Here is a 12,489-nt window from a genome sequence, read left to right on the forward strand (position 1 = left end):
AAGATAGAATAGGAAACCCAATCAACATTACTATGTGAAGTAATAGAATAGAAGAGGAAATCTAAAGAAGACAAAAGATAGATGGTAATAAGACCTGATGAGAGATCTTTTGAAGTACATAAGCTTGCAAATAATTAGTTGGATATGATTAATCAATTGATAGTTGCTAATCATAAAGAAAATAGAAAGGAATTAGACATCATAAATCTAAGAGCACAAAATGAGAAACTGAGAAGTTAGTTGAGGCATTAAAAGAAACTTATGTAAAGAATGAAAAAACTAAATGAAGTTGTCAAACACTTTGAAGAATTGATGGGATCACCTAGAACAAAAGACACCTCTAAATTGGGATACAACAAGCACTCTTCATCTATTGAAGAAGGAGAATCATCAAAGAGTGGAGAAAAAAGGACTGCTAAAATCAAAGGCAAACCTACATGTCATCATTGCGATAAACTTGGAGACAACAAACATTTGCAGAAGCAAGAATGGTATGTAAAATTCTAAAGATAATTGTTCTAAATGAAAGTAGGTAGGAAATCAAACATATGATCAAAGATCAAATAAAAAATATAAATTCTCTACATTCAATTGACACTTCTATAACTAGTAGAAATATGGACATAGAGCTTATAAGTGCATATTCAAGAAAAAGTCGAATTGGATACTTGAGAAATAACCACATGCATCAAGGAAAGGGAATTCCTACAATTAGGATTACAATACATGGTACAATTGTCACTATGTGGAAAGTATGGTCACATCCCAGAGAATTTAATCAAGAGACATTTAAGAGGAAATTACAAGAAGTGGTTGAATGGAGAAATAGTATGTTTTGGTCATCTCAAAGTTGGACATTTTAGTAGAAACTATAGAACCAGAGTACCAACACCAAATAATGAAAATGACAAAGTTTTAGGAAAGAAAAAATGGATAGAGATAGTAAGAGCTAGAAGTAGTGGAGAAAGAAAAGTTAAAATCACCCAATCTAATGGATCATGTGATGACATGACATCAAACTAAATGAAAAAGGTATGTAGGAACTATATATTCAATGATATATTTTACATCAATTCCTAAGAATATTTATAAGTAAAAATGTATTAAGAATGGATTCATAAAAGGGAAAGCAAAATAATAATTAGCTGCTACATAGAGTATTAAGCATCAATGGTAGAATATTTATTAACCAAGCTTTGCAATATAGACCAAGTGATTAAGAAATTTGATGTATTGACCAAATGAATTAGTGTTGGTCAAGTAAGGCAACCTTGGCTGAGAAAGTATGGAAACTAAGCTAGCTTGCATACACTAACCAAGTGCAAGGAACATTTATTATAGACCTAGAATTGAAATTTGAAGGTATACATCAAGTTTTTTTATACATTTTAATTCATTGAGCAATTTTAGAGCTCTCAAGTGATTTAAAGGTAGTTAAGGCATTTTTAGCGATGAAGCAAGAAAATCACAGTGGAGCATTGAAAAATTTATTCACATTAGTAATTGTTACTTTTAGTCCCGAGTAAATTTTTTTTAGAAGATATTATAGAAGAATTTATTTTTTGAAACCTTGATTATAATGGAATCAAGAAGAGAAATGCTGAAGGATAGAAATGTTCAGATTGTGATGATATTGGTGCTCTTTCATCAATTCCATTTAAAGTTTTGGTTATTCAAGATGTAAGATCCCTTTACCTAAAAAAAGTAGGAGAAATTCAAGACTTTTAAATAAGAGCATCTTATGAGAAGTTGTACAATAATAGAGTATTAAAAAAAAAATGTAGTTTCCAAGAAAGGGATTACTTGTGCCCTAGGGTTCCCTAAGGTTTCAAGGTAGAATAGATAAAGGTCATGCTCAATTACATCAAGAACATGAAGGCATGGTTAGAAGGTGGACCTATCGAGATCAACAAGCCTATAATACATCGAGTAAATGGCTACCCTACCTTAGATTGACCCAAGAGTATAAGGAGTACAAAAAAGGATGAAAATGAGAAATTGACCAAAGAAAAGTGGAATGGTAGAGGGATTTCAATTGATGAGATAGAAGATCCTATAATTGAATTTTTCATTCATGTGAATTCACACAAGTTCTACAAATCCAGCCATCTAAACAAAATGTCATGCATTGTAGTAGATTTGAGGTATACAATTATCAAGAAGGATCATACTTATGACCTTTCCAAGCTATGACTACATCAATTATCAAATAACTTAGAGGCAATCAGAAAAGGAAAGAATACATTATGTAAGTTTGGATAATTTTTGGTATGCACATTTTTCTATTTACATAATTCATTTCCTATGATTGGAATAGCAGCATGGGATAGGAACTAACCTTCTATATAGTAGTTGAATGACTTGATTAACATCTTAGGAGAAAATGTTAATGCTATAATTGATAATTATTTTCAGGATTTCAAAAACAAAAACAAAAATAGAAAGATAATACCTAAGTCAGTTGTTGATAAGTATTAACATGAATTATGTTTTGTAGTATACATAAATTGTGTACTTTCTCAGATGGTAATACTGAGAATTGCATGGTTAAGGACTATACTTTATGAAGTAAATGTTGATGAGGTCACAACAATAGTGATTCTAATTTTGATAGAAGATTTTGATGTGAATGCCAAGGAATTCGATACATATAAAACAATAATGATTGAGTTAAATCCATAATACAACACTCCTAAAGCCAAGAAGAAAAGATAGAAAAACAGGGGTGAGAACAAGAAAAAGGAAGAAGGGGAAGGATTAGAACAACCTACTCAAGATGAAGAAGGAAAATGAAGAGAATTGGCTATTGCCAAGCCCAAAGAAACAGAGATGAGAAAGGTAAAAATTGTTGATCCTAAAGTTAAAGTTGGTGTTAGTAGATAGGTGAATCTAAAAGTGAAAATTATAACAAGGTCTAAGACATCTTAGCTGCAAGCTATGAAGACTCAAGGTAGTCCATCAAAGAAAAGAGAAATATAACCACAAAAGTGTATACAAGAGAATTCAAGGAGAAAATTGATTATTTAACAGGAGGAGGAAGATGATGATGAGACTAAGTCAAATTAACCTAGCAAATTTCTAATTGTAAAGAGACTCCCTCCAATGACTATAGATAAGGTATGTGTAAAGGTCAGAGAATTAGGAAATTTTTGTAGGATTTAAAGGCATTAAGTATAATTCTATAAATAATGATGATCAAGCTAAGCTTGAAGAAGTAATGATAGATATAATGATAAAATGTATGCATACACCATTAGAATTGGGAGATGGATTTTGAGTGGGTTTTAACAAATAAATAGATGCCAAATGGAAGTGGGCACTATCCATAGAGAAGCAAATAAGAGAAACTACATTGGCACAAGCTATGCCAAATTTAGGGAAGAAACATATGTCTATAGCCCTTAAAGATTTAGTAAAGAATTTTATGCCAAGAGATAGGGCATAAAATTTTTTGATTAATAAGACTGATGATGTTGAGTAGGATAGCACCAAGGTGTGAAAATAGTCTAGGACACCTAGTGAAAAGGTAAAACCCTAAGTTTACTTTTTGGTTTGTCAATGATCTAACCAACCATGGGACTAATAAGGACTAGATATAAATTCCTAGGGTGTGTTTAGGAGGTTTGAATTGATAGGTTTTTATTTAGGAATCTATTTTGGTCAATTAGGTCCCGATAAAGAGAAAATTACAAAAACTATTGTAAGAAGTAAAATGAGGGAAAATACCATGAAAAGGGCTAAAGAGTTATGGAATAAGGGCTCTTTTATGTCCTAAGTACATCCTCAAAGGTTCAAAAACATTCCTTTCTAGATTGTAGGGTCTAGGAGCAAAATTGTAAAAGTTGTCAAAAAGCTGCATTGATAGCTTCATAATTTCGCAAAATTACTTGGCATCTTTTTAGGCATTTTTCATAAACTAAAAATTTGGGAAGTTATGGTTCAAACTATATGCTAGGAGGAAAGGTCTAGTCTATTTAGAAGTTTTCAACTCATATTAAAGGGTTGGATAGTTGGGTGTACAGACAACACCAGCAACATGACATTTCTTGAGCATTTGAACGTAGTTTAGAGTTTTATTGGAATTTTGGATTGAATAGAAGACCATGTTTGATGAAGTAGAATCTTGTGTTCATGTCTTTAATTTGTGTGCAATTTTTTGGGTTTCAAGTAGACATTCAATAAGGTTTAGAAAATTATTTGTTTTCGTTAATCCTATTGTCCAATTTTGAGTAATAGGCATGGAATGGGCTATAGCTTGAGTGTCCTTGGTCTAATTACCATGGCTCTTGGAGAAAAAGAAATAGCCTCTTTATATATTGTAAATATGGTTTTTGGAGGTTGTGGAAGGATAAATTATGTCTTTGCAAGCGAGCCTTAGGCAAGCTAGCAAATTGTGAAGGTGCAAGGATATGCTTGTAGAGAGTTCTCAAGTGAAGAATAGATGATTGAGATGGGTCAATCTTGAATTGGCAAGGTAGGAGACATGTGTAAGGGAAGCTAAACTCAAAGGAGAAGGTTGGGTATAGAGTTTTATTTTTTCAATGGAGTAAGCACTAACACTGCTTCCAAAACCCGTAAAAGTAGGGTTTCTTGAATCCATATAGTACAAACATTGTTGGAACCCTAGACCTACAAAATATTCAAGGATTGGTCATAGGGAAAAAAATTATAGTATACACCAAGGGGCCTTATTAAGGTTTTTGTGAGTTATAGTTCTTTCCTTGTTTCTAGGAGGGGTAATAGGGATTCTTAGGGCTACACAACCTAACTAGCCAATTTGGTGATTTGGGTGAGAGAGCCTTGAAAGAATTGTGCATAATAATGGAGAATGAGTTAAGAAGCTCAATACGAGTGTTCTACCATGTTTTTGAGGAACTTGGTGTTGTTGGAGAATTTTTGGCATTCTAAGCCAAATAATGCATTTTGGGTGAATTGGGAGAATGTCATTGAGGTTTTGAATTGGTGGGTAAGTTTCCTGGGAAAAGGGGATTGTAGAGGGGTCCTCTAAGTTAGGATTAGGAGAGAAGACCCTATAGTAGGCTAGGAGTATCTTAGGAAGAATTGGAAGCTCTTAGTTGAAGAAGCTCCCCATCAAAGTGGTATCAGAGCCATAAGATTAGGCTTGTGGTGGCATGTTGTATTCTATTGAGTCAATTGGATCTTCTTTGATGGTGACCAATGCAGAGTTGGAAAACGAAGCAGATAAGAAAAATAAGCTCTTAGAAGCAAAGACGAGGGTTCGAGATGAGGCCCTAGAGGAGGTGAAAGAAAAGTTGAAAGAGATAGAGGATGCAGCCCAAACTAAGGAAGATGAAGACTTTGAAAAGGGTAAAGGGAAGGTGAGATTGGAGAGATCCATTTCTTAAAGCCTTGAAAGAATTTGGAGGGAAGAGCCTAGAGAATGTGTCTTCATTCCATGGCAAGATGGATGTAGAGGTATTCTTAGAATGGAATGAGAGCATTGAGAACTACTTTGAGTGTGAAGGGACAATAGAAGCCCAAAAGGTGAGGTTTGCAAAGTCTAGATTGAAAGGTCAAGCTTTGACATGGTGGAAGTTCATGTAGAAAGAATGTGAAAGTGAGGGGAAGAAGCCTATAACCAATTGGAAAGCAATGATGAAAAATATCAAAGAGACATATCTACCAAAGGATTATGAGATTTAGATCCATAAGCAGAGGTAAAATGTCAAGAAGAGAGAACTTGATGTGGCTACCTACATTGAGGAGTTTTAGAAGTTGGCACTAAGATCAATGGTGGAAGAAGTAGAGAGTATCAAGGTGGTAAGGTACTTAAATAGCCTTAAATTGTCCTTATATGATGCATTGAGTTTGTTTAGCCTCACTAGTCTTCAAAGTTATTTTAAAATGGCTAGGAAGGTGGAGGAAAAACTAAGGAAGAAAGGGGACTCCATTTCTAAGAACAGGGTCAAGGGTAAATACTTTAGAGGTGGTTCAAGGGGAGGCTCTAGTGGCATGAGTAACAAGTAGAGAAGCTATGGAGACACTAAATGGAGTGAGTAGACCAATGAAACTAGTTAGAGAGGAGGTTCTAGAAGAGGCAAAGGGTCCAAAAATGGTGGCAAGGGAATAGATGGAAATAGTAGTAGAGGTTTAGACTTTAGTAACATGAAATGCTACAACTATGGTAAGCTAGGACACCCTACTGATAGATGTCCAAAAAAGTCATCATCTTCTCATGGGGAAAATAAGATTACCTATGTCCAAGAAGAGGACAATCAAAAGGTAGGAGAAGGGGACCTTGATGTGGAGAAAGGTGAAAACCTAATGTTGAGGAGGGTATTGGTTAAGGAACTAGTCAAGGATGAGCCAAAGTAGAGGAAAGCATTATTTAGAAGTGCATGAAAGATATTGGGCAAAGTATGCAAGGTAATCATAGACTCAGGGTCTATTAACAATGTCTTTTCAGAGGAGGCAATACAAAATCTTGGTTTGACCATGATTGCACATGTGTGTCTTTACAAGGCAAGTGGAGAATGTGTATTGATTCTAGGGAAATTAATAGAATCACAATTAGGTACAAATTTCCTATACCTAGGATAGAAAACTTGATGAATTGTCTAGGTGGAGATAGGTACTTTTCCAAAATTGATCTTTAAAGTGGATACTATTAGATTAGGATGAAATAAGTTGATTACTGGAAGTCTACATTTAAGACTACTAAGGGTCTCTATGAGTGGTTGGCAATGTCATTTGGCCTTACCAATGCACCAGTACCTTCATGAGGGTCATGAATGATGTTTTGAAAGATTACATTGGGGTGTTTGTTGTGTTATACCTAGATGACATTCTCATATTTAGTAAGACCAAGGAGGAGCACATGAAACACATAGAGTTGGTATTGAGGAAGCTCCAAGAGGAGAAGCTAATAGTCAATTTATAAAAGAGTAAATTCATGAAAGAGGAATTGGTGTAAATAGGTTTTTTACTATCCCAAGGAAGTATTAAGATAACCAAGGACAAATTAGAGGCTATTTTGAGATGGCCTACACCTAGATTTGCTACTAAGGTTATGAGTTTACAAGCATTAGCACAATTTTATAGGAATTTGTAGGAAGATTTAGTGAAATATGTGCACCTATATAGATACAATCAAAGGGGGCATGAAGGCCAAATTTATTTGGACCAAACCACTAGATCAAACTTTTTAGAGATTGAAGAAGGAGGTAGCAATTCAACATATCTAAGTTCTACCTATTTTTAAGAAACCATTTGAGGTGTAATGTGATGTGAGTAACATAAAAATTAGGGTAGTTTTGAGCCAAGAGGGTAGACTAGTGACATTTTACAGTGAGAGGCTTAATGAAGCCAAGACAAGGTACTCAGCATATGATCTAGAGATTTATACACTCGTCCAAGCTCTTAAGAAGTAGAGGCATTACTTGTTGCCTAAAGAGTTTGTTATCTTCAAAAATAACCATACCTTGACATTTATTAACTCACAAGAGAAGCTGACTCTGAGACACATCAAATGGATGGAGTTCTTACAATCCTATACCTTCACTATCAAGCATAAGAAGGGGACAAACAATAAGGTGGTGGATGCTTAAAGCAAGAGATTTCTAATAGTGTAAGAAGTCAAGGTGTGTAGCATTGGCTTGGATGGCTTCAAAGATCATTTCCATAGTGATTTTTTTGAATATACCCTATGTAATGGACTATTGTTCAAGCATCAATAGTTGTGCACCCCTGAGGGATCCATGAGGGAGAATTTAATACAAGAGAAGCACAATGGGAGCATGAGTGGGAACTTTGGTCTAAACAAGACCTTGGACCTTGTGGATATATTTAATTATTGGCCTCAAATGTAGAGAGCTGCTAGGAGGTATATGGAGAAATACAACATATGTCAAAAGTCAAAGGGAACTTCATCAAATCCAGGGCTTTACCAACCTCTCCCTATTCCTAGCAGACCTTGGGAATGCATTCACATGAACTTTATAAGAGGATTACGAAGGACTAGGATAGGGATGGATAGTGTTTTTGTGGTAGTAGATGGGTTCAAAATGATGATCCACTTCATACCATGCAAGACTACACATGAAGCAATTAATGTGCCCAACCTATTCTCCAAGGAGGTGGTTAGGATACATGGATTGCCAAAGAGCATAGTAACTGATAGGGATGTTAATTTTATGGGGAACCTTTGGAAGACTCTATGGAAGAGGCTTGGAACAAACCTAGTACATAGATCTTCCTACCATTCTCAAACTGATGGTTAGACAAAGGTGATAAAAGAAGGTATTGTGCAACCTATTAAGGTGCCTCACTGAGGAGTATGGAAAAAGTTGAGAACAAGTCATTCCTAAAGTTAAATTTACATACAATGATAACAAGAATAGGAAAACATGGCTAATTCCTTTCTAGGTGGTATATTGTACTTGCCCAAGAGGTATAATAGTGTTGAGGGACCTACCTTCACATGACAAGATCAATGGACAAGCTAAAGAATTTGTGAAATCAATGAAGGAGTTACATGATCAGGTGAAAAAAAATTTGATGGAAGCCAATCAAAAGTTGAAGGAGAGGAAATATTTGTAGTTTCAAGTGAAAGAATTGTTGATGGTGTACCTCAACAAGGCTAGGTTGCAAAAGGGAATCCCTTGCAATTTAAAAATGAGGAGGATTGGGCCATGCAAGATCCTTAAGAAGTATGATCCAAATGCCTACAAAATAGATCTAGGAACAAACATGTCTCTTCCTTCAATCTTCAATGTAAAAGACCTAGTACAATTCAAAGGTCCTAAGATGGATGACATAGAGTATGAGGAAGATTTGAACAAAGATGTAGCAAACATGAAGGTTCCTGAAAAGAAGCAACCACAAGCTGAAAAGATATTGGACTCCAAGGTGAAGAAGATCACAAGGGATAAGTTCTACAAGGAGCATTTTTTGAAATTGATGGATTTACCTACGGCTGAGGCAACTTGCATTTTTTAGAGTGACTTCAAGAAGCTATGCATTAGCACTAAGTTCTTATCTCCAACAATAACATAACTCCTTTATCCATGGGGAGGATGGTGCAGGAACACCTATTGAAAAGGTCAAACAATAAATTTATATTTTGGTTTGTGGATATTGTAATCAACCATGGGAATAATACAAAGTAGAGATAAAGTCCTAGGGTGTGTGTAGAAGGTTTGAGTTCATAGGTTGATTTAGGAATTTAATTTTGTCAATTAGGTCTTGATAAAGAGGAAATTGCAAAAATTGTGAGCTAAGAGGAAAAATGAGGGAAAATACCAAGAAAAGGGGCAAAGAGTTGTGGAAATATGGCTCTTAGATGTTCTAAGGTCATACTAGGAAGTTTTAAAATATTCCTTGCCAGTTTGGAGAGTCTAGGAGCAAAATTGCAAAAGTTGTCAAAAAGTTGCATCGACATCTTTGCAATTTTGTAAAATTGCTTAACAATCTTTTAGGCAGTTTTTAAAAACCAATGATTTGGGAACTTATTATTTGTACTATAGAATAGGAGGAAAGGTGAAATCTATTTAAGACTCTTTCAACTTAGTTCCAAGGGTTGGCCAGTTGGGTGTATGAACAACACTAGCAACAAGACAATTATTGAGCATTTGAGCATAGTTTGGAGTTTTTGGTTGGAATTTTGGATAGAATAAAAGACTATTTTTAATGAAGGAGAATCTTGTATTCATTTCTTTAATCTATTTGGAATTATTTTGGTTTCAAGAAGGCATTCAATAAGGTTTAGAAAATTATTTTCTTTTGTTAATCTTATTGTCCAATTTTGAGTAACAAGCATGGAATGGGCTATAGCTCGAGTGTCCTTTGTCTAATCACAATGGCTCTTGGAGACCAAGAAATAGCCTCTATAAATATTGTAAATATGCTTTTTGGAGGTTGTGAAAGGCCAAATTCTATTTTGACAATCAAGCCCTAGGCAAGCCAGCAAGGTTGGCAAGGTGCAAGGAAATGCTTGTAAAGAGTTCTTGTGAAGAATAGATGATTGATATTGGTGAATATTGAATTTGTAAGGTAGGAGGAGGCTGGGTATAGATTTTGATTCTTCCAAGGGATAAAACACTAATTTTGCTTCCAAAACTCTTAAAAGTAGGGTTTTCTAAATTTGTGTAGTATAGACATTGTTGGAATCCTAGACCTACAAAATATTTAAGGGTTGGTCATATGGAAAGAAAAGTCTAGTATACAACAAGGGGCCTTATTAAGGTTTTTTTTGAGTTATACCTGTTTCCTTTTTTCTAGGAATGCTAATAGGGGTTCTTAGGGCTACAAGGCCTAACTAGCCAAATTGGTGATTTGGGTGAGAGAACCTTGAAAGAATGGTGTAGAATGATGGGGAATGAGTTAAGGACCTCAATATGAGTGTTATTCCTTCTTTTTGAGGCACTTTGTGTTCTTGGAGAATTTTTGACATTCGAAGCCAAATGATGCATTTTGGTTAAATTGGGAGTGAGTTTCTTGGAGAAAGGGGATTGTAGAGGGATCCTCTAAGTTGCAGTTATAAGAGAAGACCCTATAGTGGGCTAGGAGTAGCCTAGGAAGAGCTAGAAGCTCTTATTTAAAGAAGCTCCCCATCAATAAAGAAGTATTTGGAGTGATTACTCCAACACTAGAGCCTAGAGAAGGTAGAGATGGAATTGAATTTGAGGATGCATAGAAGGAAAATGTTTCTAAATTAATTGAAGAGATCAAGTAACTAGTGCATCAATGTGAAAAATAGGAGGTTGTTACTATCAAAGATATATCTAACACCCCTTCAATGAACCTCAATGTACTCATAGAGGAAGATATGAAAAAATTTCTGTAAGCACAACTCTACCTTGTACAAATCTAGTTTTGTTACAAGTGGTAGATTATCAAAAGATTGAGACTACACAAGCTGAAAAAGTAGAGATTCAATTAGTAGCAAATGATACAAGCATCTAGCAATAAAACAAGACAATAATTGTGGTTACAAAATTAAGTTGTATGCATATTCCTAAGAAAAAATAGAAGAAAAAAGAGAATAAAAATAAGGATGGCAGTGCAATATGTCATAGGGTGATCCCACAATAGTGGGTGCCACTTTTTGACCAATTTTGACACTGAAATGAATTTTTTTGAAAAAAACCTTACATTCGAGTGACTATATCTCTAAAACTATTAATAATTTGAAGATGACATAAACTAGTGATTTCTAGTACTTTTTTCCTACTTTGTACCCCTATTTTTTATTAAATTTTTTTATTTAAGTCAAATTATTCTTCTCCCTTGAGAAGTGGTACATATGAAAAATCAATATATTTAAGGAATGACAATCCGCTTGAAAAGCATACCTTTTTCTTTTCTATAAATCATAATGAGTTAATTATTTTAATGTTGGATTTATAGCATCAATATCTAAAGGATCCATTTGGTTTGATTCAACTTGGTTGAATATTGTATGGTTTATGAAGTTTTAAAGTGACATGAATTATATTTCAGACATACATTCATTTTGACAAGCATAACTTGAACTTAATATATCATAAATCAATTTTTCTTGTTTCAATAGAAAGATAACTCGGTGACCTAGATAATTTTTTCTAAAAAATGACCTAATTTACAATTTTCTTGAGGTGTCAAAGTTAGGCTATGTTCAATCGTTAATCAACCTATAATGAGTTAAACTCATATTTGAAATTCTTAATGAATATAATACCTATTAAAGTTGTACTCGTTGGAAAGCTTTTTATGAGAAAAATAATTTGATATTTTTAGATTTATAGTAGGGGGTAATTTTATCCTAGTTTTGAGGGTCAAAAAGCCATTATTTTCTGAAAAAGAAAAGAGTTTTTTTATATATGTGTTCGTGTGAACATAGGGTTTGCATAAAGATATATTATATGCTCGTGTGAACATATGTTTGCATGAAAATATTTTAAAAAATTATGTATGCAGTTGCAAACCTTTTTCATTATATGTTCACATGAACATATACTATTATGTCTGTGGGAGCATATAATGAAAAAAGGTTCACATGAACATAATTGATGTGTTCATGCAAATAGTCTTAATTCAATTTTTTTTAACATTTCCCATTTCATATGTGACACAAAAGTGGCATCCACTATTGTGGACTCACCCCACTACAAAGGGGGAAGAGACTTCATTAGCTCTTCTACAGTTGTTATTTTCAAAGCCTATAGTATCATTGGAGAGAAAACCTGAACAAAAGGCAACACCTACTTAGGAGAGGAAGCAAAAGGAAATGAGATCTAGTGAGAAGGGAAAATAATTACAACTATCAATACCCAGTGATACAACTCCTAGATCTCACATTTTTACTTAGAAATATGAACTGGATGATGAGTCAATAAGTCTAGATGAGGGCATCACTTTATCCATGTATGAACTGAATAATTTGACACTTGAATGGATGTAGGAATTGCAAACCTTGTTGAGTGTGAGGAAAGACAAGAACAAATAAGGAGAGAGAAAAATAAGAAATAGGTACTACAAACTCTTAGAGAC

The sequence above is a fragment of the Cupressus sempervirens genome, chromosome 3 (assembly GCF_028749045.1).
Source record: "Cupressus sempervirens isolate cs-2001-9-10 chromosome 3, ASM2874904v1, whole genome shotgun sequence".
Taxonomy (NCBI): domain Eukaryota; kingdom Viridiplantae; phylum Streptophyta; class Pinopsida; order Cupressales; family Cupressaceae; genus Cupressus; species Cupressus sempervirens.